The sequence below is a fragment of the Danio rerio genome, chromosome 13 (assembly GCF_049306965.1).
Source record: "Danio rerio strain Tuebingen ecotype United States chromosome 13, GRCz12tu, whole genome shotgun sequence".
In the NCBI taxonomy this organism is placed as follows: Eukaryota; Metazoa; Chordata; class Actinopteri; order Cypriniformes; family Danionidae; genus Danio; species Danio rerio.
The window spans coordinates 17507308-17530788 of record NC_133188.1 but is presented as its reverse complement, the minus strand read 5'-3'; positions in this window follow the sequence as shown (position 1 = coordinate 17530788).

Below are 23481 nucleotides of genomic sequence, written 5' to 3'. Positions count from 1 at the left end.
CCGACTGCTCTTTCACCGCCTTGAATTCCTGGGTGAATTCACCGACGGTGTCGCCGAACAGGCCAGCCTGGGATATGGGCGAGTCAAGAAAGCGAACTTTGTCAACGTCGCGCATATCGGCCAGGTTTAGCCAGAGGTGGCGTTCCTGAACCACAAGTGTGGACATCGTCCTCCCCAGCGCACACGCGGCGGACTTAGTAGTCCGAAGAGCATAGTCGGTCGCGGTGCGCAGCTCATGTAATAAGCTTGGGTTGGACCCGCCCTCGTGCAGCTCGGCCAGCGCCTGCGCTTGGTAGCGCTGGTAGGTGGCCATCGCGTGCAAAGCAGAAGCAGCCTGGCCCGCAGCCTTATAAGCTCTGGCTCCGAGGGAGGCAGACAACCTACAGGCTTTGGACGGGAGGCGGGGCAAACCCCGCCACGTAGAGGCGCCGCGCGGACAAAGATTGACCGCGATAGCGCGCTCCACTGACGGGATCGCCTCATACCCCCTGGCAGCTCCGCCATCAAGGGCGGTGAGGGCGGAGGCACTCGCAGCACGGGCAGAGAAAGGTGCCCTCCAGGACTGCGTGAGCCTACTGTGCACTTCCGGGAAGAAGGGGACGAGAGGCTTCGAAGGCTTCGCCTTCTGGTCCTCTACGTAGCACCCATCTAGTCGGTCCGGCCGCGGAGCTGGGGGATAAACCATCTCCAACCCCACGGCCGAAGCAGCCCGGGAAAGCACGGCTAACATGTCCGCTTCAGGATCCGATTTGACAGCGCTCACCTGCCCGGAGGGGGCGAGCGGGTCCGGATCTTCGTCGGACAGTGAAAGCCCACCCTCCGATGCCGCGGAGGACATCTGATCTCCGGTGTCAGCGAGTGTGAGAGCTACCATCTGGTTAGACGGATCACTCTCACCACCCGAAGCTTGGATGGAGCGCCGTGAGGAGCGAGAGGTCCGCGAGCCCGTGGGCGGCGGATTAGCTCCCGCTGAAACCCTCAGATCTGCCCGAGCGCCCGCTGCTTTTTTAGAACAGGAGGCAACTGGGGTGGCTCGCTCTCTTGCGAAAGTTAGCCGCGATCTTAGCTGTGCAACGGTCATGGCATCGCAATGACGACATGAACCGCCCGCGAGCACCGCATTAACATGCTGGACCCCCAAACATGCAATGCAGTGATCGTGTCCATCATCCGGAGACAGGAAACCCCCGCATCCAGAAACGCACAGTCGGAGCGCCATCCTGAAAAGGACGTGCTGCACGACTGTGTTGCTCTTTTAGGAAAGTTGCAACTATACGCACCGCTCTGGAGGACCGGACCCAAAGAACCGCAGGCAAGGGAGTAACCCAGCTCGACCGTCTGCCACCGCGAAGACCCACTCTGGACCGGGAGACACACTCGTTCGCTCTGAAGTGCTGATCAGCAAGAGGAACCCTCATCGACTCACTCAGAAAGGATCTGAAGCGAAAAGGATGGCGTCTGCTGGCTTCAGGTGTGCTTATATGCTGAGATGATTGCAGATGTCGCACACCTGCGCAAGCTTACGCTGCCAATTAATTTCATTCATTGGCCCGTTCAATACTCTCCAGATAAGCGGCTTCTGATCCGAATCCTCCCATTCATGGCACTGAAGTTCCCCAAGCGAAGGGGAACCTCATTTTCAACGTTCAATTCAGAATGTGATAAAACCAGATCCAGCCACTAAAATGCATCATTCTTTTTGTTTTAGACAGCATTTCATGCACTGTTAAACATGTTAAAGCAAGTTGCAAGTGAAAATCTATGTCTCTGACTGAGTTTGTATTACTGCTTATTTTGACCTCTGCTGGCTGTGAAAAGCTCATTTTCAACGTTCTATTCAGAAAGTGATAAAAACAGATCCAGCCACTAAAAAGCATTTTCTTTTTGTTTTAGACAACATTTCATGCACTGGTAAATATATATAAGAAAGTTGCAAGTGAAAATCTATGTCTCTGACTGAGTTTGCATTACTGCTTATTTTGAACTCTGCTTGCTGAGAAAATCTCATTTTCAACGTCCAATACAGAATGTGATAAAACCAGATCCAGCCACTAAAATGCATCATTCTTTTTGTTTTAGACAACATTTCATGCACTGTTAAACATGTTAAAGGAAGTTGCAAATGAAAATCTATGTCTCTGACTGAGTTTGCATTACTGCTTATTTTGACCTCTGCTGGCTGTGAAAAGCTCATTTTCAACGTTCAATTCAGAATGTGATAAAACCAGATCCAGCCACTAAGATGCATCATTCTTTTTGTTTTAGACATTTCATGCACTGTTAAATATTTTTAAGAAAGTTGCAAGTGAAACTCTATGTCTCTGACTGAGTTTGCATTACTGCTTATTTTGACCTCTGCTGGCTGAGAACAGCTCATTTTCAACATCCAATACAGAATGTGATAAAACCAGATCCAGCCACTAAAATGCCTCATTCTTTTTGTTTTAGACAACATTTCATGCACTGTTAAACATGTTAAAGGAAGTTGCAAATGAAAATCTATGTCTCTGACTGAGTTTGCATTACTGCTTATTTTGACCTCTGCTGGCTGAGAAAAGCTCATTTTCAACGTTCAATTCAGAATGTGATAAAAAAAGATACAGCCATTAAAATGCATGATTCTTTTTGTTTTAGACAACATTTCATGCACTGTTAAACATGTAAAGCAAGTTGCAAGTGAAAATCTATGTCTCTGACTGAGTTTGCATTACTGCTTATTTTGACCTCTGCTGGCTTAGAAAAGCTCATTTCAACGTTCAATTCAGAATGTGATAAAACCGGATCCAGCCACTAAAATGCATCATTCTTTTTGTTTTAGACAACATTTCATGCACTGTTAAATATGTTTAAGCAAGTTGCAAGTGAAAATCTATGTCTCTTACTGAGTTTGCATCACTGCTTATTTTGACCTCTGCTGGCTGAGAAAAGCTAATTTTCAACGTCCAATACAGAATGGGATAAAACCAGATCCAGCCACTAAAATGCATCATTCTTTTTGTTTTAGACAACATTTCATGCACTGTTAAACATGTTAAAGGAAGTTGCAAATGAAAATCTATGTCTCTGACTGAGTTTGCATTACTGCTTATTTTGACCTCTGCTGGCTGTGAAAAGCTCATTTTCAACGTTGAATTCAGAAAGTGATAAAAACAGATCCAGCCACTAAAAAGCATTTTCTTTTTGTTTTAGACAGCATTTCATGCACTGTTAAACATGTTAAAGCAAGTTGCAAGTGAAAATCTATGTCTCTGACAGAGTTTGCATTACTGCTTATTTTGACCTCTGCTGGCTGAGAAAAGCTCATTTTCAACGTTCAATTCAGAAAGTGATAAAAACAGATCCAGTAACTAAAAAGCATTTTCTTTTTGTTTTAGACAACATTTCATGCACTGTTAAATATTTTTAAGAAAGTTGCAAGTGAAACTCTATGTCTCTGACTGAGTTTGCATTACTGCTTATTTTGACCTCTGCTGGCTGAGAACAGCTCATTTTCAACATCCAATACAGAATGTGATAAAACCAGATCCAGCCACTAAAATGCATCATTCTTTTTGTTTTAGACAACATTTCATGCACTGTTAAACATGTTAAAGCAAGTTGCAAGTGAAAATCTATGTCTCTGACTGAGTTTGCATTACTGCTTATTTTGACCTCTGCTGGCTGTGAAAAGCTCATTTTCAACGTTCAATTTAGAATGTGATAAAACCAGATCCAGCCACTAAAATGCATCATTCTTTTTGTTTTAGACAACATTTCATGCACTGTTAAACATGTTAAAGCAAGTTGCAAGTGAAAATCTATGTCTCTGACTGAGTTTGCATTACTGCTTATTTTGACCTTTGCTGGCTGAGAAAACCTCATTTTCAACGTTCAATTCAGAATGTGATAAAACCAGATCCAGCCACTAAAATGCATCATTCTTTTTGTTTTAGACAACATTTCATGCACTTTTAAACATGTTAAAGCAAGTTGCAAGTGAAAATCTATGTCTCTGACTGAGTTTGCATTACTGCTTATTTTGACCTCTGCTGGCTGTGAAAAGCTCATTTTCAACATTCAATTCAGAAAGTGATAAAAACAGATCCAGCCACTAAAAAGCATTTTCTTTTTGTTTTAGACAACATTTCATGCACTGTTAAATATGTTTAAGCAAGTTGCAAGTAAAAATCTATGTCTCTGATTGAGTTTGCATTACTGCTTATTTTGAACTCTGCTGGCTGAGAAAAGCTCATTTTCAACGTTCAATTCAGAATGTGATAAAACCAGATCCAGCCACTAAGATGCATCATTCTTTTTGTTTTAGACAACATTTCATGCACTGTTAAACATGTTAAAGGAAGTTGCAAATGAAAATCTATGTCTCTGACTGAGTTTGCATTACTGCTTATTTTGACCTCTGCTGGCTGTGAAAAGCTCATTTTCAACGTTCAATTCAGAATGTGATAAAACCAGATCCAGCCACTAAGATGCATCATTCTTTTTGTTTTAGACAACATTTCATGCACTGTTAAACATGTTAAAGGAAGTTGCAAATGAAAATCTATGTCTCTGACTGAGTTTGCATTACTGCTTATTTTGACCTCTGCTGGCTGTGAAAAGCTCATTTTCAACGTTGAATTCAGAAAGTGATAAAAACAGATCCAGCCACTAAAAAGCATTTTCTTTTTGTTTTAGACAGCATTTCATGCACTGTTAAACATGTTAAAGCAAGTTGCAAGTGAAAATCTATGTCTCTGACAGAGTTTGCATTACTGCTTATTTTGACCTCTGCTGGCTGAGAAAAGCTCATTTTCAACGTTCAATTCAGAAAGTGATAAAAACAGATCCAGTAACTAAAAAGCATTTTCTTTTTGTTTTAGACAACATTTCATGCACTGTTAAATATTTTTAAGAAAGTTGCAAGTGAAACTCTATGTCTCTGACTGAGTTTGCATTACTGCTTATTTTGACCTCTGCTGGCTGAGAACAGCTCATTTTCAACATCCAATACAGAATGTGATAAAACCAGATCCAGCCACTAAAATGCATCATTCTTTTTGTTTTAGACAACATTTCATGCACTGTTAAACATGTTAAAGCAAGTTGCAAGTGAAAATCTATGTCTCTGACTGAGTTTGCATTACTGCTTATTTTGACCTCTGCTGGCTGTGAAAAGCTCATTTTCAACGTTCAATTTAGAATGTGATAAAACCAGATCCAGCCACTAAAATGCATAATTCTTTTTGTTTTAGACAACATTTCATGCACTGTTAAACATGTTAAAGCAAGTTGCAAGTGAAAATCTATGTCTCTGACTGAGTTTGCATTACTGCTTATTTTGACCTTTGCTGGCTGAGAAAACCTCATTTTCAACGTTTAATTCAGAATGTGATAAAACCAGATCCAGCCACTAAAATGCATCATTCTTTTTGTTTTAGACAGCATTTCATGCACTGTTAAACATGTTAAAGCAAGTTGCAAGTGAAAATCTATGTCTCTGACTGAGTTTGTATTACTGCTTATTTTGACCTCTGCTGGCTGTGAAAAGCTCATTTTCAACGTTCTATTCAGAAAGTGATAAAAACAGATCCAGCCACTAAAAAGCATTTTCTTTTTGTTTTAGACAACATTTCATGCACTGGTAAATATATATAAGAAAGTTGCAAGTGAAAATCTATGTCTCTGACTGAGTTTGCATTACTGCTTATTTTGAACTCTGCTTGCTGAGAAAATCTCATTTTCAACGTCCAATACAGAATGTGATAAAACCAGATCCAGCCACTAAAATGCATCATTCTTTTTGTTTTAGACAACATTTCATGCACTGTTAAACATGTTAAAGGAAGTTGCAAATGAAAATCTATGTCTCTGACTGAGTTTGCATTACTGCTTATTTTGACCTCTGCTGGCTGTGAAAAGCTCATTTTCAACGTTCAATTCAGAATGTGATAAAACCAGATCCAGCCACTAAGATGCATCATTCTTTTTGTTTTAGACATTTCATGCACTGTTAAATATTTTTAAGAAAGTTGCAAGTGAAACTCTATGTCTCTGACTGAGTTTGCATTACTGCTTATTTTGACCTCTGCTGGCTGAGAACAGCTCATTTTCAACATCCAATACAGAATGTGATAAAACCAGATCCAGCCACTAAAATGCATGATTCTTTTTGTTTTAGACAACATTTCATGCACTGTTAAACATGTAAAGCAAGTTGCAAGTGAAAATCTATGTCTCTGACTGAGTTTGCATTACTGCTTATTTTGACCTCTGCTGGCTTAGAAAAGCTCATTTCAACGTTCAATTCAGAATGTGATAAAACCGGATCCAGCCACTAAAATGCATCATTCTTTTTGTTTTAGACAACATTTCATGCACTGTTAAATATGTTTAAGCAAGTTGCAAGTGAAAATCTATGTCTCTTACTGAGTTTGCATCACTGCTTATTTTGACCTCTGCTGGCTGAGAAAAGCTAATTTTCAACGTCCAATACAGAATGGGATAAAACCAGATCCAGCCACTAAAATGCATCATTCTTTTTGTTTTAGACAACATTTCATGCACTGTTAAACATGTTAAAGCAAGTTGCAAGTGAAAATCTATGTCTCTGACTGAGTTTGCATTACTGCTTATTTTGACCTTTGCTGGCTGAGAAAACGTTCGAGGTTACAGAAGTAACCCTTCGTTCCCCGAGGAGGGGAACGGAAGTGCCATGAATGGGAGGATTCGGATCAGAAGCCGCTTATCTGGAGAGTATTGAACGGGCCAATGAATGAAATTAATTGGCAGCGTAAGCTTGCGCAGGTGTGCGACATCTGCAATCATCTCAGCATATAAGCACACCTGAAGCCAGCAGACGCCATCCTTTTAAGCTGAAGAGACTTTCAAACAGCTAAGGGACAGTCATTATGGCGACGGAATATGGCACTTCCGTTCCCCTCCTCGGGGAACGAAGGGTTACTTCTGTAACCTCGAACGTTCCCCTTCGGTTGGGGAACTTCAGTGCCATGAATGGGAGAATATGGAAAGCGCCATAATGACTGCACCTTACCAACACCCCCGATGAGGAGATAGTCAAGCAAGCGTGACGCACCCACATCATGGGGGGCGCGGTCCTCCAACGTGTCCCTGGCCCTAATTTATCCTACTTCAACAGAAGTTTTACGGATTTAGATATATTTTTTGGGAAGTCGTGAGCATCTAGATAATTCTAGGAAATACGACAGTACGTTGGGAAGCGTGCAATCCCGATAGGGAGGACGCTGCGGAGGCCATCCGTTACCCAAGGGGGGGATAGATGGCAGAATTTACCTATGGACTAGCCCTAAAAAGGGGGAGTACGCATAGCAAAGAGTGGTTAGCGGAGAGGGAAGACACGGGTCCGCCCAGGGGGGGGACTTAACCGTGGCGGAATAAGCATATGGGATCGCCTAGTGGGGATCACGCATAGCAGGCACCTATACCCAAAACGCGGGCTGACCAGCGGGCAGACCTACAACGTAGTGGGCCAGCAAGTGACTCCTCCGCTGAGTCAGTGCTGGGGGCCACGGAGGAATCTGCAGGGCTCACCTGACGGGGAACTTTACTGACAGATAAAAAAGGCGCACGTACCTCCGTGTTAGGGAGAATGGCGCAGCAAGCGTGTTTCAACACCCTACCGAGTTGTCTCCTCAATCACCAAAGGGTTACCTAATACCCTTGAGGAAACCGGCTCCACTCGCAGATTGTAAAACCTTGCAAATGTGTTGGGTGTCGCCCAGCCCGCAGCTCTACAGATGTCTGTTAGAGAGGCGCCGCGTGCACGCGCCCAAGAGGATGCAACGCTCCGAGTGGAGTGTGCACGTACTCCCGGGGGACACGGCTGACCTCGACTCGAATAAGCGAGTGAAATGGCATCCACAATCCAGTAGGATAATCTTTGTTTCGATACGGCACTTCCCTGCTGCCGACCGCCATAACAGACAAAGAGCTGCTCAGATGATCTAAAATTCTGAGTACGGTCCACATAAATGCGCAGAGCGCGAACTGGACAAAGTAAAGAAAGGGCTGGGTCTGCCTCCTCCGGGGGCAGCGCTTGCAGGTTCACTACCTGATCTCTAAAGGGGGTGGTAGGAACCTTGGGCACATAACCGGGGCGGGGTCTCAGGATAACGTGAGAGTAATCCGGCCCGAATTCCAGGCACGAGTCACTGACCGAAAATGCCTCCAGGTCCCCGACCCTCTTGATGGAGGCCAACGCAACCAGCAGAGCTGTCTTCAGGGACAGAAATCTTAGAGATACTGATTCGAGTGGCTCAAAGGGATCGGATCGCAGACTCGTGAGAACGAGGGCGAGATCCCAAGAGGGCATGAGAGGGGGGCGAGATGGATTAATTCGCCTAGCACCCCTAAGGAACTGGATGACCAGGTTATGCTTTCCCACGGTGCCGCCAGCTACCGCGCTATGATAAGCGGAGATGGCGGCCACGTAAACCTTGAGAGTGGAGGGCGACAGCCTGCTGTCCAACTTCTCTTGAAGGAAAGAGAGCACAACACTAATCTGGCAATTTCGGGGGTCTTCTCTGCGAGAGACGCACCATTCAGTGAATAGACTCCACTTCAGGGCGTAGGCGCGCCTCGTGGAGGGGGCTCTAGCCTGAGTGATGGTATTAACCACCGCAGTCGGTAGGTTACCTAAGTCTTCCTCGCGTCTAGGGACCACACGTGGAGGTTCCAAAGATCGGGGCGAGGGTGCCAGATGGTGCCCTGTCCCTGAGAGAGTAGGTCCTCTCTCAAAGGGATCCGCCAGGGGAGGGCCGTCGCGAGGAGTGAGAGCTCTGATATCCAGGTCCGGTTGGGCCAAAGGGGCGCAACTAGCAGAACCTGTTCCTCGTCCTCCCTGACCTTGCACAGAAACTGCGCGAGCAGGCTCACTGGGGGAAACGCATACTTGCGCATGCCCCGAGGCCAGCTGTGGGCCAGTGCATCCGTGCCGAGAGAGCCCTCGGTCAGGGAAAAAAACAACTGGCAGTGAGCGTTCTCGGGGGAAGCAAACAGATCGATCTGGGCCTCCCCGAATCGCGCCCATATCAGCTGAACAGACTCGGGGTGGAGTCTCCATTCTCCAGGGCGTAACAGCTGTCGTGAGAGCGCATCGGCTGCACGATTGAGCGTGCCTGGGACGTGAATGGCGCGCAGCGATTTCAGCCGCGGGTGACTCCAGAGGAGCAGACGGCGGGCGAGCTGAGACATGCGGCGAGAGCGCATACCCCCCATGCGGTTGATATACGCCGCCGCCGCCGTACTGTCCGTCCTGACCAGCACGTGTTGCTGCTCCAGCACCGGTAAAAAGCGGTGGAGAGCGAGGAACACTGCCAACAGCTCTAGGCGATTGATATGCCAATGCAGCTGGGCACCCTTCCAGAGGCCCGCAGCCGCATGCCCGCGACACACGGCCCCCCAACCCGTGTTGGAAGCGTCTGTTGAAACAACAACATGGCTGGACGCCTGTCCTAGAGGCACACCGGCCTGTAGGAACGAGGGGTCGTTCCAAGGGCTGAGGGCGCGGCGACACAGCGCAGTAACCGAGACCCGGTGTGTGCCCGCGTGCCATGCGCGTCTGGGGACCCGATCGTGAAGCCAGTGCTGAAGTGGTCTCATATGGAGCAACCCGAGCGGCGTGACGGCGGCTGCGGATGCCATATGCCCCAGGAGCCTCTGAAAGAACTTCAGTGGGACCACTAGTTTGCTGTCGAGCTCCCTCAGACAGTTCAGCAACAGGCGAGCGCGTTCCTCGGAGAGGTGCGCTACCATGGTGATCGAGTCCAGCTCCATCCCGAGAAAAGAAATCCTCTGCACGGGGGCGAGTTTGCTCTTTTCTCGGTTGACCTGAAGCCCCAGTAGGCGGAGATGCCGAAGCACCTCGTCCCTGTGCATAATCAATTGCTCCCGCGAGTGGGCTAAAATCAGCCAGTCGTCGAGATAATTGAGTATGCGAATGCCCGCGAGCCGAAGGGGCGCTAGGGCACCCTCCGCGAGTTTGGTGAAGACCCGCGGAGACAGAGAGAGCCCGAAGGGGAGGACCTTGTACTGCCACGCTCGACCCTCGAACGCAAACCGCAGAAATTGGCGGTGGCGTGGAAGAATGGAGACATGGAAATACGCGTCCTTCAGGTCTATGGCTGCAAACCAATCCCGAGGACGAACGCATTGGAGAATGCGCCTCTGCGTGAGCATTCTGAACGGCAGCTTGTGCAGACAGCGGTTCAAAACGCGCAGATCCAGGATTGGCCGTGACCCACCGCTCTTTTTGGGTACGATGAAGTATGGGCTGTAAAACCCACTCTCCATCTCGGCTGGAGGAACCGGCTCGATTGCACCCTTCGCCAGGAGGGCAGCAATCTCCTCTCGCAAGACAGGGGCGGACAGGGGGTTGACCCTGGAGAAATACACGCCCGTAAACTTGGGGGGCCGTTTCGCGAACTGAATCGCGTAACCGAGTCTGATTGTGCGTATGAGCCACCGCGAGGGGCTGGCCCGCGCTAACCAGGCAGGCAGAGCCCTCGCTAATGGAGTCATCGCTACAATCGCTGACGTACCAGCGGTGGGGCAGCGCGGAGTGGGTGTGCTGATCCGGGAAGCACGAGGGTCCCGCGGAAAAGCTGGAGGAGAGCGATTCGCTCTGGCTCCGCACCCTGACTCCGGAGAGGGGGCTGGAGGGCTGAGGGAAGGGAGACCGTCCCCCCAGCGCTCGTGAGCCACTGGCGAAGCACGTAGAGTCTGCGAGCCGGAAGGCAGCGCGTCCCGGACTGGCAGAACTCGTGCAGTCACATCCGGGGAAGGGGAAAAGTGCTCTTTTACTGATGTTTTGGTGGCACTGAAAAGTACCGTTGTAATCGGGGCCCCGCCCTCCAGCGGGGAAAGAGCAAGTTTCCTCCTCTCCGGATGGCCTGTCTCAGGGACGCTTCGCGGTCCGTTTACCGGACTTAACGGCGCCCTGGGCAGGAGGGGCTGCCTGCTTTCGAGGTGAACGCCGCGCCCGCTTGGCCGGAGGCGCAGGCGGGGGCGGGGCAGCACTCGTTGGCGGGCGCCCTCGGCGAGGAACAGCGGAGGTGGATGGCTCGGCGGGCGGAGCGGGCTTACGGCCACGCCGATAGATGACATTGCCCATCGCATCCGACTGCTCTTTCACCGCCTTGAATTCCTGGGTGAATTCACCGACGGTGTCGCCGAACAGGCCAGCCTGGGATATGGGCGAGTCAAGAAAGCGAACTTTGTCAACGTCGCGCATATCGGCCAGGTTTAGCCAGAGGTGGCGTTCCTGAACCACAAGTGTGGACATCGTCCTCCCCAGCGCACACGCGGCGGACTTAGTAGTCCGAAGAGCATAGTCGGTCGCGGTGCGCAGCTCATGTAATAAGCTTGGGTTGGACCCGCCCTCGTGCAGCTCGGCCAGCGCCTGCGCTTGGTAGCGCTGGTAGGTGGCCATCGCGTGCAAAGCAGAAGCAGCCTGGCCCGCAGCCTTATAAGCTCTGGCTCCGAGGGAGGCAGACAACCTACAGGCTTTGGACGGGAGGCGGGGCAAACCCCGCCACGTAGAGGCGCCGCGCGGACAAAGATTGACCGCGATAGCGCGCTCCACTGACGGGATCGCCTCATACCCCCTGGCAGCTCCGCCATCAAGGGCGGTGAGGGCGGAGGCACTCGCAGCACGGGCAGAGAAAGGTGCCCTCCAGGACTGCGTGAGCCTACTGTGCACTTCCGGGAAGAAGGGGACGAGAGGCTTCGAAGGCTTCGCCTTCTGGTCCTCTACGTAGCACCCATCTAGTCGGTCCGGCCGCGGAGCTGGGGGATAAACCATCTCCAACCCCACGGCCGAAGCAGCCCGGGAAAGCACGGCTAACATGTCCGCTTCAGGATCCGATTTGACAGCGCTCACCTGCCCGGAGGGGGCGAGCGGGTCCGGATCTTCGTCGGACAGTGAAAGCCCACCCTCCGATGCCGCGGAGGACATCTGATCTCCGGTGTCAGCGAGTGTGAGAGCTACCATCTGGTTAGACGGATCACTCTCACCACCCGAAGCTTGGATGGAGCGCCGTGAGGAGCGAGAGGTCCGCGAGCCCGTGGGCGGCGGATTAGCTCCCGCTGAAACCCTCAGATCTGCCCGAGCGCCCGCTGCTTTTTTAGAACAGGAGGCAACTGGGGTGGCTCGCTCTCTTGCGAAAGTTAGCCGCGATCTTAGCTGTGCAACGGTCATGGCATCGCAATGACGACATGAACCGCCCGCGAGCACCGCATTAACATGCTGGACCCCCAAACATGCAATGCAGTGATCGTGTCCATCATCCGGAGACAGGAAACCCCCGCATCCAGAAACGCACAGTCGGAGCGCCATCCTGAAAAGGACGTGCTGCACGACTGTGTTGCTCTTTTAGGAAAGTTGCAACTATACGCACCGCTCTGGAGGACCGGACCCAAAGAACCGCAGGCAAGGGAGTAACCCAGCTCGACCGTCTGCCACCGCGAAGACCCACTCTGGACCGGGAGACACACTCGTTCGCTCTGAAGTGCTGATCAGCAAGAGGAACCCTCATCGACTCACTCAGAAAGGATCTGAAGCGAAAAGGATGGCGTCTGCTGGCTTCAGGTGTGCTTATATGCTGAGATGATTGCAGATGTCGCACACCTGCGCAAGCTTACGCTGCCAATTAATTTCATTCATTGGCCCGTTCAATACTCTCCAGATAAGCGGCTTCTGATCCGAATCCTCCCATTCATGGCACTGAAGTTCCCCAAGCGAAGGGGAACCTCATTTTCAACGTTCAATTCAGAATGTGATAAAACCAGATCCAGCCACTAAAATGCATCATTCTTTTTGTTTTAGACAGCATTTCATGCACTGTTAAACATGTTAAAGCAAGTTGCAAGTGAAAATCTATGTCTCTGACTGAGTTTGTATTACTGCTTATTTTGACCTCTGCTGGCTGTGAAAAGCTCATTTTCAACGTTCTATTCAGAAAGTGATAAAAACAGATCCAGCCACTAAAAAGCATTTTCTTTTTGTTTTAGACAACATTTCATGCACTGGTAAATATATATAAGAAAGTTGCAAGTGAAAATCTATGTCTCTGACTGAGTTTGCATTACTGCTTATTTTGAACTCTGCTTGCTGAGAAAATCTCATTTTCAACGTCCAATACAGAATGTGATAAAACCAGATCCAGCCACTAAAATGCATCATTCTTTTTGTTTTAGACAACATTTCATGCACTGTTAAACATGTTAAAGGAAGTTGCAAATGAAAATCTATGTCTCTGACTGAGTTTGCATTACTGCTTATTTTGACCTCTGCTGGCTGTGAAAAGCTCATTTTCAACGTTCAATTCAGAATGTGATAAAACCAGATCCAGCCACTAAGATGCATCATTCTTTTTGTTTTAGACATTTCATGCACTGTTAAATATTTTTAAGAAAGTTGCAAGTGAAACTCTATGTCTCTGACTGAGTTTGCATTACTGCTTATTTTGACCTCTGCTGGCTGAGAACAGCTCATTTTCAACATCCAATACAGAATGTGATAAAACCAGATCCAGCCACTAAAATGCCTCATTCTTTTTGTTTTAGACAACATTTCATGCACTGTTAAACATGTTAAAGGAAGTTGCAAATGAAAATCTATGTCTCTGACTGAGTTTGCATTACTGCTTATTTTGACCTCTGCTGGCTGAGAAAAGCTCATTTTCAACGTTCAATTCAGAATGTGATAAAAAAAGATACAGCCATTAAAATGCATGATTCTTTTTGTTTTAGACAACATTTCATGCACTGTTAAACATGTAAAGCAAGTTGCAAGTGAAAATCTATGTCTCTGACTGAGTTTGCATTACTGCTTATTTTGACCTCTGCTGGCTTAGAAAAGCTCATTTCAACGTTCAATTCAGAATGTGATAAAACCGGATCCAGCCACTAAAATGCATCATTCTTTTTGTTTTAGACAACATTTCATGCACTGTTAAATATGTTTAAGCAAGTTGCAAGTGAAAATCTATGTCTCTTACTGAGTTTGCATCACTGCTTATTTTGACCTCTGCTGGCTGAGAAAAGCTAATTTTCAACGTCCAATACAGAATGGGATAAAACCAGATCCAGCCACTAAAATGCATCATTCTTTTTGTTTTAGACAACATTTCATGCACTGTTAAACATGTTAAAGCAAGTTGCAAGTGAAAATCTATGTCTCTGACTGAGTTTGCATTACTGCTTATTTTGACCTCTGCTGGCTAAGAAAAGCTCATTTTCAACGTTCAATTCAGAATGTGATAAAACCGGATCCAGCCACTAAAATGCATCATTCTTTTTGTTTTAGACAACATTTCATGCACTGTTAAATATGTTTAAGCAAGTTGCAAGTGAAAATCTATGTCTCTGACTGAGTTTGCATTACTGCTTATTTTGACCTCTGCTGGCTAAGAAAAGCTCATTTTCAACGTTCAATTCAGAATGTGATAAAACCGGATCCAGCCACTAAAATGCATCATTCTTTTTGTTTTAGACAGCATTTCATGCACTGTTAAACATGTTAAAGCAAGTTGCACGTGAAAATCTATGTCTCTGACTGAGTTTGCATTACTGCTTATTTTGACCTCTGCTGGCTGAGAAAAGCTCATTTTCAACGTTCAATTCAGAAAGTGATAAAAACAGATCCAAAAAGCATTTTCCTTTTGTTTTACACAACATTTCATGCACTGTTAAAAATGTTTAAGAAAGTTGCAAGTGAAAATCTATGTCTCTGACTGAGTTTGCATTACTGCTTATTTTGACCTCTGCTGGCTGAGAAAAGCTCATTTTCAATGTCCAATACAGAATGTGATAAAACCAGATCCAGCCACTAAAATGCATCATTCTTTTTGTTTTAGACACCATTTCATGTACTTTTAAACACGTTAAAGCAAGTTGCAAGTGAAAATCTATGTCTCTGACTGAGTTTGCATTACTGCTTATTTTGACCTCTGCTGGCTAAGAAAAGCTTATTTCAACGTTCAATTCAGAATGTGATAAAACCGGATCCAGCCACTAAAATGCATCATTCTTTTTGTTTTAGACAACATTTCATGCACTGTTAAATATGTTTAAGCAAGTTGCAAGTGAAAATCTATGTCTCTTACTGAGTTTGCATCACTGCTTATTTTGACCTCTGCTGGCTGTGAAAAGCTCATTTTTAACTTTCAATTCAGAATATGATAAAACCAGATCCAGCCACTAAAATGCATTATTCTTTTTGTATTAGACAACATTTCATGCACTGTTAAACATGTTAAAGCAAGTTGCATGTGAAAATCTATGTCTCTGACTGAGTTTGCATTACTGCTTATTTTGACCACTGCTGGCTGTGAAAAGCTCATTTTCAACGTTCAATCCAGAATGTGATAAAACCAGATCCAGCCACTAAAATGCATCATTCTTTTTGTTTTAGACAGCATTTCATGCACTGTTAAACATGTTAAAGCAAGTTGCACGTGAAAATCTATGTCTCTGACAGAGTTTGCATTACTGCTTATTTTGACCTCTGCTGGCTGAGAAAAGCTCATTTCAACGTTCAATTCAGAAAGTGATAAAAACAGATCCAGCCACTAAAAAGCATTTTCTTTTTGTTTTAGACAACATTTCATGCACTGTTAAAAATGTTTAAGAAAGTTGCAAGTGAAAATCTATGTCTCTGACTGAGTTTGCATTACTGCTTATTTTGACCTCTGCTGGCTGAGAAAAGCTCATTTTCAATGTCCAATACAGAATGTGATAAAACCAGATCCAGCCACTAAAATGCATCATTCTTTTTGTTTTAGACAGCATTTCATGCACTGTTAAACATGTTAAAGCAAGTTGCACGTGAAAATCTATGTCTCTGACTGAGTTTGCATTACTGCTTATTTTGACCTCTGCTGGCTGAGAAAAGCTCATTTTCAACGTTCAATTCAGAAAGTGATAAAAACAGATCCAGCCACTAAAAAGCATTTTCCTTTTGTTTTAGACAACATTTCATGCACTGTTAAAAATGTTTAAGAAAGTTGCAAGTGAAAAACTATGTCTCTGACTGAGTTTGCATTACTGCTTATTTTAACCTCTGCTGGCTGAGAAAAGCTCATTTTCAATGTCCAATACAGAATGTGATAAAACCAGATCCAGCCACTAAAATGCATCATTCTTTTTGTTTTAGACACCATTTCATGTACTGTTAAACACGTTAAAGCAAGTTGCAAGTGAAAATCTATGTCTCTGACTGAGTTTGCATTACTGCTTATTTTGACCTCTGCTGGCTAAGAAAAGCTCATTTCAACGTTCAATTCAGAATGTGATAAAACCGGATCCAGCCACTAAAATGCATCATTCTTTTTGTTTTAGACAACATTTCATGCACTGTTAAATATGTTTAAGCAAGTTGCAAGTGAAAATCTATGTCTCTTACTGAGTTTGCATCACTGCTTATTTTGACCTCTGCTGGCTGAGAAAAGCTAATTTTCAACGTCCAATACAGAATGGGATAAAACCAGATCCAGCCACTAAAATGCATCATTCTTTTTGTTTTAGACAACATTTCATGCACTGTTAAACATGTTAAAGCAAGTTGCAAGTAAAAATCTATGTCTCTGACTGAGTTTGCATTACTGCTTATTTTGACCTCTGCTGGCTAAGAAAAGCTCATTTTCAACGTTCAATTTAGAATGTGATAAAACCGGATCCAGCCACTAAAATGCATCATTCTTTTTGTTTTAGACAACATTTCATGCACTGTTAAATATGTTTAAGCAAGTTGCAAGTGAAAATCTATGTCTCTGACTGAGTTTGCATTACTGCTTATTTTGACCTCTGCTGGCTAAGAAAAGCTCATTTTCAACGTTCAATTCAGAATGTGATAAAACCGGATCCAGCCACTAAAATGCATCATTCTTTTTGTTTTAGACAGCATTTCATGCACTGTTAAACATGTTAAAGCAAGTTGCACGTGAAAATCTATGTCTCTGACTGAGTTTGCATTACTGCTTATTTTGACCTCTGCTGGCTGAGAAAAGCTCATTTTCAACGTTCAATTCAGAAAGTGATAAAAACAGATCCAAAAAGCATTTTCCTTTTGTTTTAGACAACATTTCATGCACTGTTAAAAATGTTTAAGAAAGTTGCAAGTGAAAATCTATGTCTCTGACTGAGTTTGCATTACTGCTTATTTTGACCTCTGCTGGCTGAGAAAAGCTCATTTTCAATGTCCAATACAGAATGTGATAAAACCAGATCCAGCCACTAAAATGCATCATTCTTTTTGTTTTAGACACCATTTCATTTACTTTTAAACACGTTAAAGCAAGTTGCAAGTGAAAATCTATGTCTCTGACTGAGTTTGCATTACTGCTTATTTTGACCTCTGCTGGCTAAGAAAAGCTTATTTCAACGTTCAATTCAGAATGTGATAAAACCGGATCCAGCCACTAAAATGCATCATTCTTTTTGTTTTAGACAACATTTCATGCACTGTTAAATATGTTTAAGCAAGTTGCAAGTGAAAATCTATGTCTCTTACTGAGTTTGCATCACAGCTTATTTTGACCTCTGCTGGCTGTGAAAAGCTCATTTTTAACTTTCAATGTAGAATATGATAAAACCAGATCCAGCCACTAAAATGCATTATTCTTTTTGTATTAGACAACATTTCATGCACTGTTAAACATGTTAAAGCAAGTTGCATGTGAAAATCTATGTCTCTGACTGAGTTTGCATTACTGCTTATTTTGACCACTGCTGGCTGTGAAAAGCTCATTTTCAACGTTCAATCCAGAATGTGATAAAACCAGATCCAGCCACTAAAATGCATCATTCTTTTTGTTTTAGACAGCATTTCATGCACTGTTAAACATGTTAAAGCAAGTTGCACGTGAAAATCTATGTCTCTGACAGAGTTTGCATTACTGCTTATTTTGACCTCTGCTGGCTGAGAAAAGCTCATTTTCAATGTCCAATACAGAATGTGATAAAACCAGATCCAGCTACTAAAATGCATCATTTTTTTTGTTTTAGACACCATTTCATGCACTGTTAAACATGTTAAAGCAAGTTGCAAGTGAAAATCTATGTCTCTGACTGAGTTTGCATTACTGCTTATTTTGACCTCTGATGGATGTGAAAAGCTCATTTTCAACGTTCAATTCAGAAAGTGATAAAAACAGATTCAGCCACTGAAAAGCATTTTCTTTTTGTTTTAGACAACGTTTCATGCACTGTTAAATATGTTTAAGCAAGTTGCAAGTGAAAATCTATGTCTCTGACTGAGTTTGCATTACTGCTTATTTTGACCTCTGCTGGCTGAGAAAAGCTCATTTTCAACGTCCAATACAGAATGTGATAAAACCAGATCCAGCCACTAAAATGCATCATTATTTTTGTTTTGGACAACATTTCATGCACTGTTAAACATGTTGAAATAAGTTGCAAGTGAAAATCTATGTCTCTGACTGAGTTTGCATTACTGCTTATTTTGACCTCTGCTGGCTGTGAAAAGCTCATTTTCAACGTTCAATACAGAATGTGATAAAAACAGATCCAGCCACTAAAAAGCATTTTCTTTTTGTTTTAGACAACATTTCATGCACTGTTAAAAATGTTTAAGCAAGTTGCAAGTGAAAATCTATGTCTCTGACTGAGTTTGCATTACTGCTTATTTTGACCTCTGCTGGCTGAGAAAAGCTCATTTTCAACGTCCAATACAGAATGTGATAAAACCAGATCCAGCCACTAAAATGCATCATTCTTTTTGTTTTAGACAGCATTTCATGCACTGTTAAATATGTTTAAGCAAGTTGCAAGTGAAAATCTATGTCTCTGACTGAGTTTGCATTACTGCTTATTTTGATCTCTGCTGGCTGAGAAAAGCTCATTTTCAACGTCCAATACAGAATGTGATAAAACCTGATCCAGCCACTAAAATGCATCTTCTTTTTGTTTTAGACAACATTTCATGCACTGTTAAACATGTTAAAGTAAGTTGTAAGTGAAAATCTGTCTCTGACTGAGTTTGCATTACTGCTTATTTTGACCTCTGCTGGCTGTGAAAAGCTCATTTTCAACGTTCAATTCAGAAAGTGATAAAAACAGATCCAGGCACTAAAAAGCATTTTCTTTTTGTTTTAGACAACATTTCATGCACTGTTAAATATGTTTAAGCAAGTTGCAAGTAAAAATCTATGTCTCTGATTGAGTTTGCATTACTGCTTATTTTGAACTCTGCTGGCTGAGAAAAGCTCATTTTCAACGTTCAATTCAGAATGTGATAAAACCAGATCCAGCCACTAAGATGCATCATTCTTTTTGTTTTAGACAACATTTCATGCACTGTTAAACATGTTAAAGGAAGTTGCAAATGAAAATCTATGTCTCTGACTGAGTTTGCATTACTGCTTATTTTGACCTCTGCTGGCTGTGAAAAGCTCATTTTCAACGTTCAATTCAGAATGTGATAAAACCAGATCCAGCCACTAAGATGCATCATTCTTTTTGTTTTAGACAACATTTCATGCACTGTTAAACATGTTAAAGGAAGTTGCAAATGAAAATCTATGTCTCTGACTGAGTTTGCATTACTGCTTTTTTTGACCTCTGCTGGCTGTGAAAAGCTCATTTTCAACGTTGAATTCAGAAAGTGATAAAAACAGATCCAGCCACTAAAAAGCATTTTCTTTTTGTTTTAGACAGCATTTCATGCACTGTTAAACATGTTAAAGCAAGTTGCAAGTGAAAATCTATGTCTCTGACAGAGTTTGCGTTACTGCTTATTTTGACCTCTGCTGGCTGAGAAAAGCTCATTTTCAACGTTCAATTCAGAAAGTGATAAAAACAGATCCAGTAACTAAAAAGCATTTTCTTTTTGTTTTAGACAACATTTCATGCACTGTTAAATATTTTTAAGAAAGTTGCAAGTGAAACTCTATGTCTCTGACTGAGTTTGCATTACTGCTTATTTTGACCTCTGCTGGCTGAGAACAGCTCATTTTCAACATCCAATACAGAATGTGATAAAACCAGATCCAGCCACTAAAATGCATCATTCTTTTTGTTTTAGACAACATTTCATGCACTGTTAAACATGTTAAAGCAAGTTGCAAGTGAAAATCTATGTCTCTGACTGAGTTTGCATTACTGCTTATTTTGACCTCTGCTGGCTGTGAAAAGCTCATTTTCAACGTTCAATTTAGAATGTGATAAAACCAGATCCAGCCACTAAAATGCATCATTCTTTTTGTTTTAGACAACATTTCATGCACTGTTAAACATGTTAAAGCAAGTTGCAAGTGAAAATCTATGTCTCTGACTGAGTTTGCATTACTGCTTATTTTGACCTTTGCTGGCTGAGAAAACCTCATTTTCAACGTTCAATTCAGAATGTGATAAAACCAGATCCAGCCACTAAAATGCATCATTCTTTTTGTTTTAGACAGCATTTCATGCACTGTTAAACATGTTAAAGCAAGTTGCAAGTGAAAATCTATGTCTCTGACTGAGTTTGTATTACTGCTTATTTTGACCTCTGCTGGCTGTGAAAAGCTCATTTTCAACGTTCTATTCAGAAAGTGATAAAAACAGATCCAGCCACTAAAAAGCATTTTCTTTTTGTTTTAGACAACATTTCATGCACTGGTAAATATATATAAGAAAGTTGCAAGTGAAAATCTATGTCTCTGACTGAGTTTGCATTACTGCTTATTTTGAACTCTGCTTGCTGAGAAAATCTCATTTTCAACGTCCAATACAGAATGTGATAAAACCAGATCCAGCCACTAAAATGCATCATTCTTTTTGTTTTAGACAACATTTCATGCACTGTTAAACATGTTAAAGGAAGTTGCAAATGAAAATCTATGTCTCTGACTGAGTTTGCATTACTGCTTATTTTGACCTCTGCTGGCTGTGAAAAGCTCATTTTCAACGTTCAATTCAGAATGTGATAAAACCAGATCCAGCCACTAAGATGCATCATTCTTTTTGTTTTAGACATTTCATGCACTGTTAAATATTTTTAAGAAAGTTGCAAGTGAAACTCTATGTCTCTGACTGAGTTTGCATTACTGCTTATTTTGACCTCTGCTGGCTGAGAACAGCTCATTTTCAACATCCAATACAGAATGTGATAAAACCAGATCCAGCCACTAAAATGCCTCATTCTTTTTGTTTTAGACAACATTTCATGCACTGTTAAACATGTTAAAGGAAGTTGCAAATGAAAATCTATGTCTCTGACTGAGTTTGCATTACTGCTTATTTTGACCTCTGCTGGCTGAGAAAAGCTCATTTTCAACGTTCAATTCAGAATGTGATAAAAAAAGATACAGCCATTAAAATGCATGATTCTTTTTGTTTTAGACAACATTTCATGCACTGTTAAACATGTAAAGCAAGTTGCAAGTGAAAATCTATGTCTCTGACTGAGTTTGCATTACTGCTTATTTTGACCTCTGCTGGCTTAGAAAAGCTCATTTCAACGTTCAATTCAGAATGTGATAAAACCGGATCCAGCCACTAAAATGCATCATTCTTTTTGTTTTAGACAACATTTCATGCACTGTTAAATATGTTTAAGCAAGTTGCAAGTGAAAATCTATGTCTCTTACTGAGTTTGCATCACTGCTTATTTTGACCTCTGCTGGCTGAGAAAAGCTAATTTTCAACGTCCAATACAGAATGGGATAAAACCAGATCCAGCCACTAAAATGCATCATTCTTTTTGTTTTAGACAACATTTCATGCACTGTTAAACATGTTAAAGCAAGTTGCAAGTGAAAATCTATGTCTCTGACTGAGTTTGCATTACTGCTTATTTTGACCTCTGCTGGCTAAGAAAAGCTCATTTTCAACGTTCAATTCAGAATGTGATAAAACCGGATCCAGCTACTAAAATGCATCATTCTTTTTGTTTTAGACAACATTTCATGCACTGTTAAATATGTTTAAGCAAGTTGCAAGTGAAAATCTATGTCTCTGACTGAGTTTGCATTACTGCTTATTTTGACCTCTGCTGGCTAAGAAAAGCTCATTTTCAACGTTCAATTCAGAATGTGATAAAACCGGATCCAGCCACTAAAATGCATCATTCTTTTTGTTTTAGACAGCATTTCATGCACTGTTAAACATGTTAAAGCAAGTTGCACGTGAAAATCTATGTCTCTGACTGAGTTTGCATTACTGCTTATTTTGACCTCTGCTGGCTGAGAAAAGCTCATTTTCAACGTTCAATTCAGAAAGTGATAAAAACAGATCCAAAAAGCATTTTCCTTTTGTTTTAGACAACATTTCATGCACTGTTAAAAATGTTTAAGAAAGTTGCAAGTGAAAATCTATGTCTCTGACTGAGTTTGCATTACTGCTTATTTTGACCTCTGCTGGCTGAGAAAAGCTCATTTTCAATGTCCAATACAGAATGTGATAAAACCAGATCCAGCCACTAAAATGCATCATTCTTTTTGTTTTAGACACCATTTCATGTACTTTTAAACACGTTAAAGCAAGTTGCAAGTGAAAATCTATGTCTCTGACTGAGTTTGCATTACTGCTTATTTTGACCTCTGCTGGCTAAGAAAAGCTTATTTCAACGTTCAATTCAGAATGTGATAAAACCGGATCCAGCCACTAAAATGCATCATTCTTTTTGTTTTAGACAACATTTCATGCACTGTTAAATATGTTTAAGCAAGTTGCAAGTGAAAATCTATGTCTCTTACTGAGTTTGCATCACTGCTTATTTTGACCTCTGCTGGCTGTGAAAAGCTCATTTTTAACTTTCAATTCAGAATATGATAAAACCAGATCCAGCCACTAAAATGCATTATTCTTTTTGTATTAGACAACATTTCATGCACTGTTAAACATGTTAAAGCAAGTTGCATGTGAAAATCTATGTCTCTGACTGAGTTTGCATTACTGCTTATTTTGACCACTGCTGGCTGTGAAAAGCTCATTTTCAACGTTCAATCCAGAATGTGATAAAACCAGATCCAGCCACTAAAATGCATCATTCTTTTTGTTTTAGACAGCATTTCATGCACTGTTAAACATGTTAAAGCAAGTTGCACGTGAAAATCTATGTCTCTGACAGAGTTTGCATTACTGCTTATTTTGACCTCTGCTGGCTGAGAAAAGCTCATTTCAACGTTCAATTCAGAAAGTGATAAAAACAGATCCAGCCACTAAAAAGCATTTTCTTTTTGTTTTAGACAACATTTCATGCACTGTTAAAAATGTTTAAGAAAGTTGCAAGTGAAAATCTATGTCTCTGACTGAGTTTGCATTACTGCTTATTTTGACCTCTGCTGGCTGAGAAAAGCTCATTTTCAATGTCCAATACAGAATGTGATAAAACCAGATCCAGCCACTAAAATGCATCATTCTTTTTGTTTTAGACAGCATTTCATGCACTGTTAAACATGTTAAAGCAAGTTGCACGTGAAAATCTATGTCTCTGACTGAGTTTGCATTACTGCTTATTTTGAC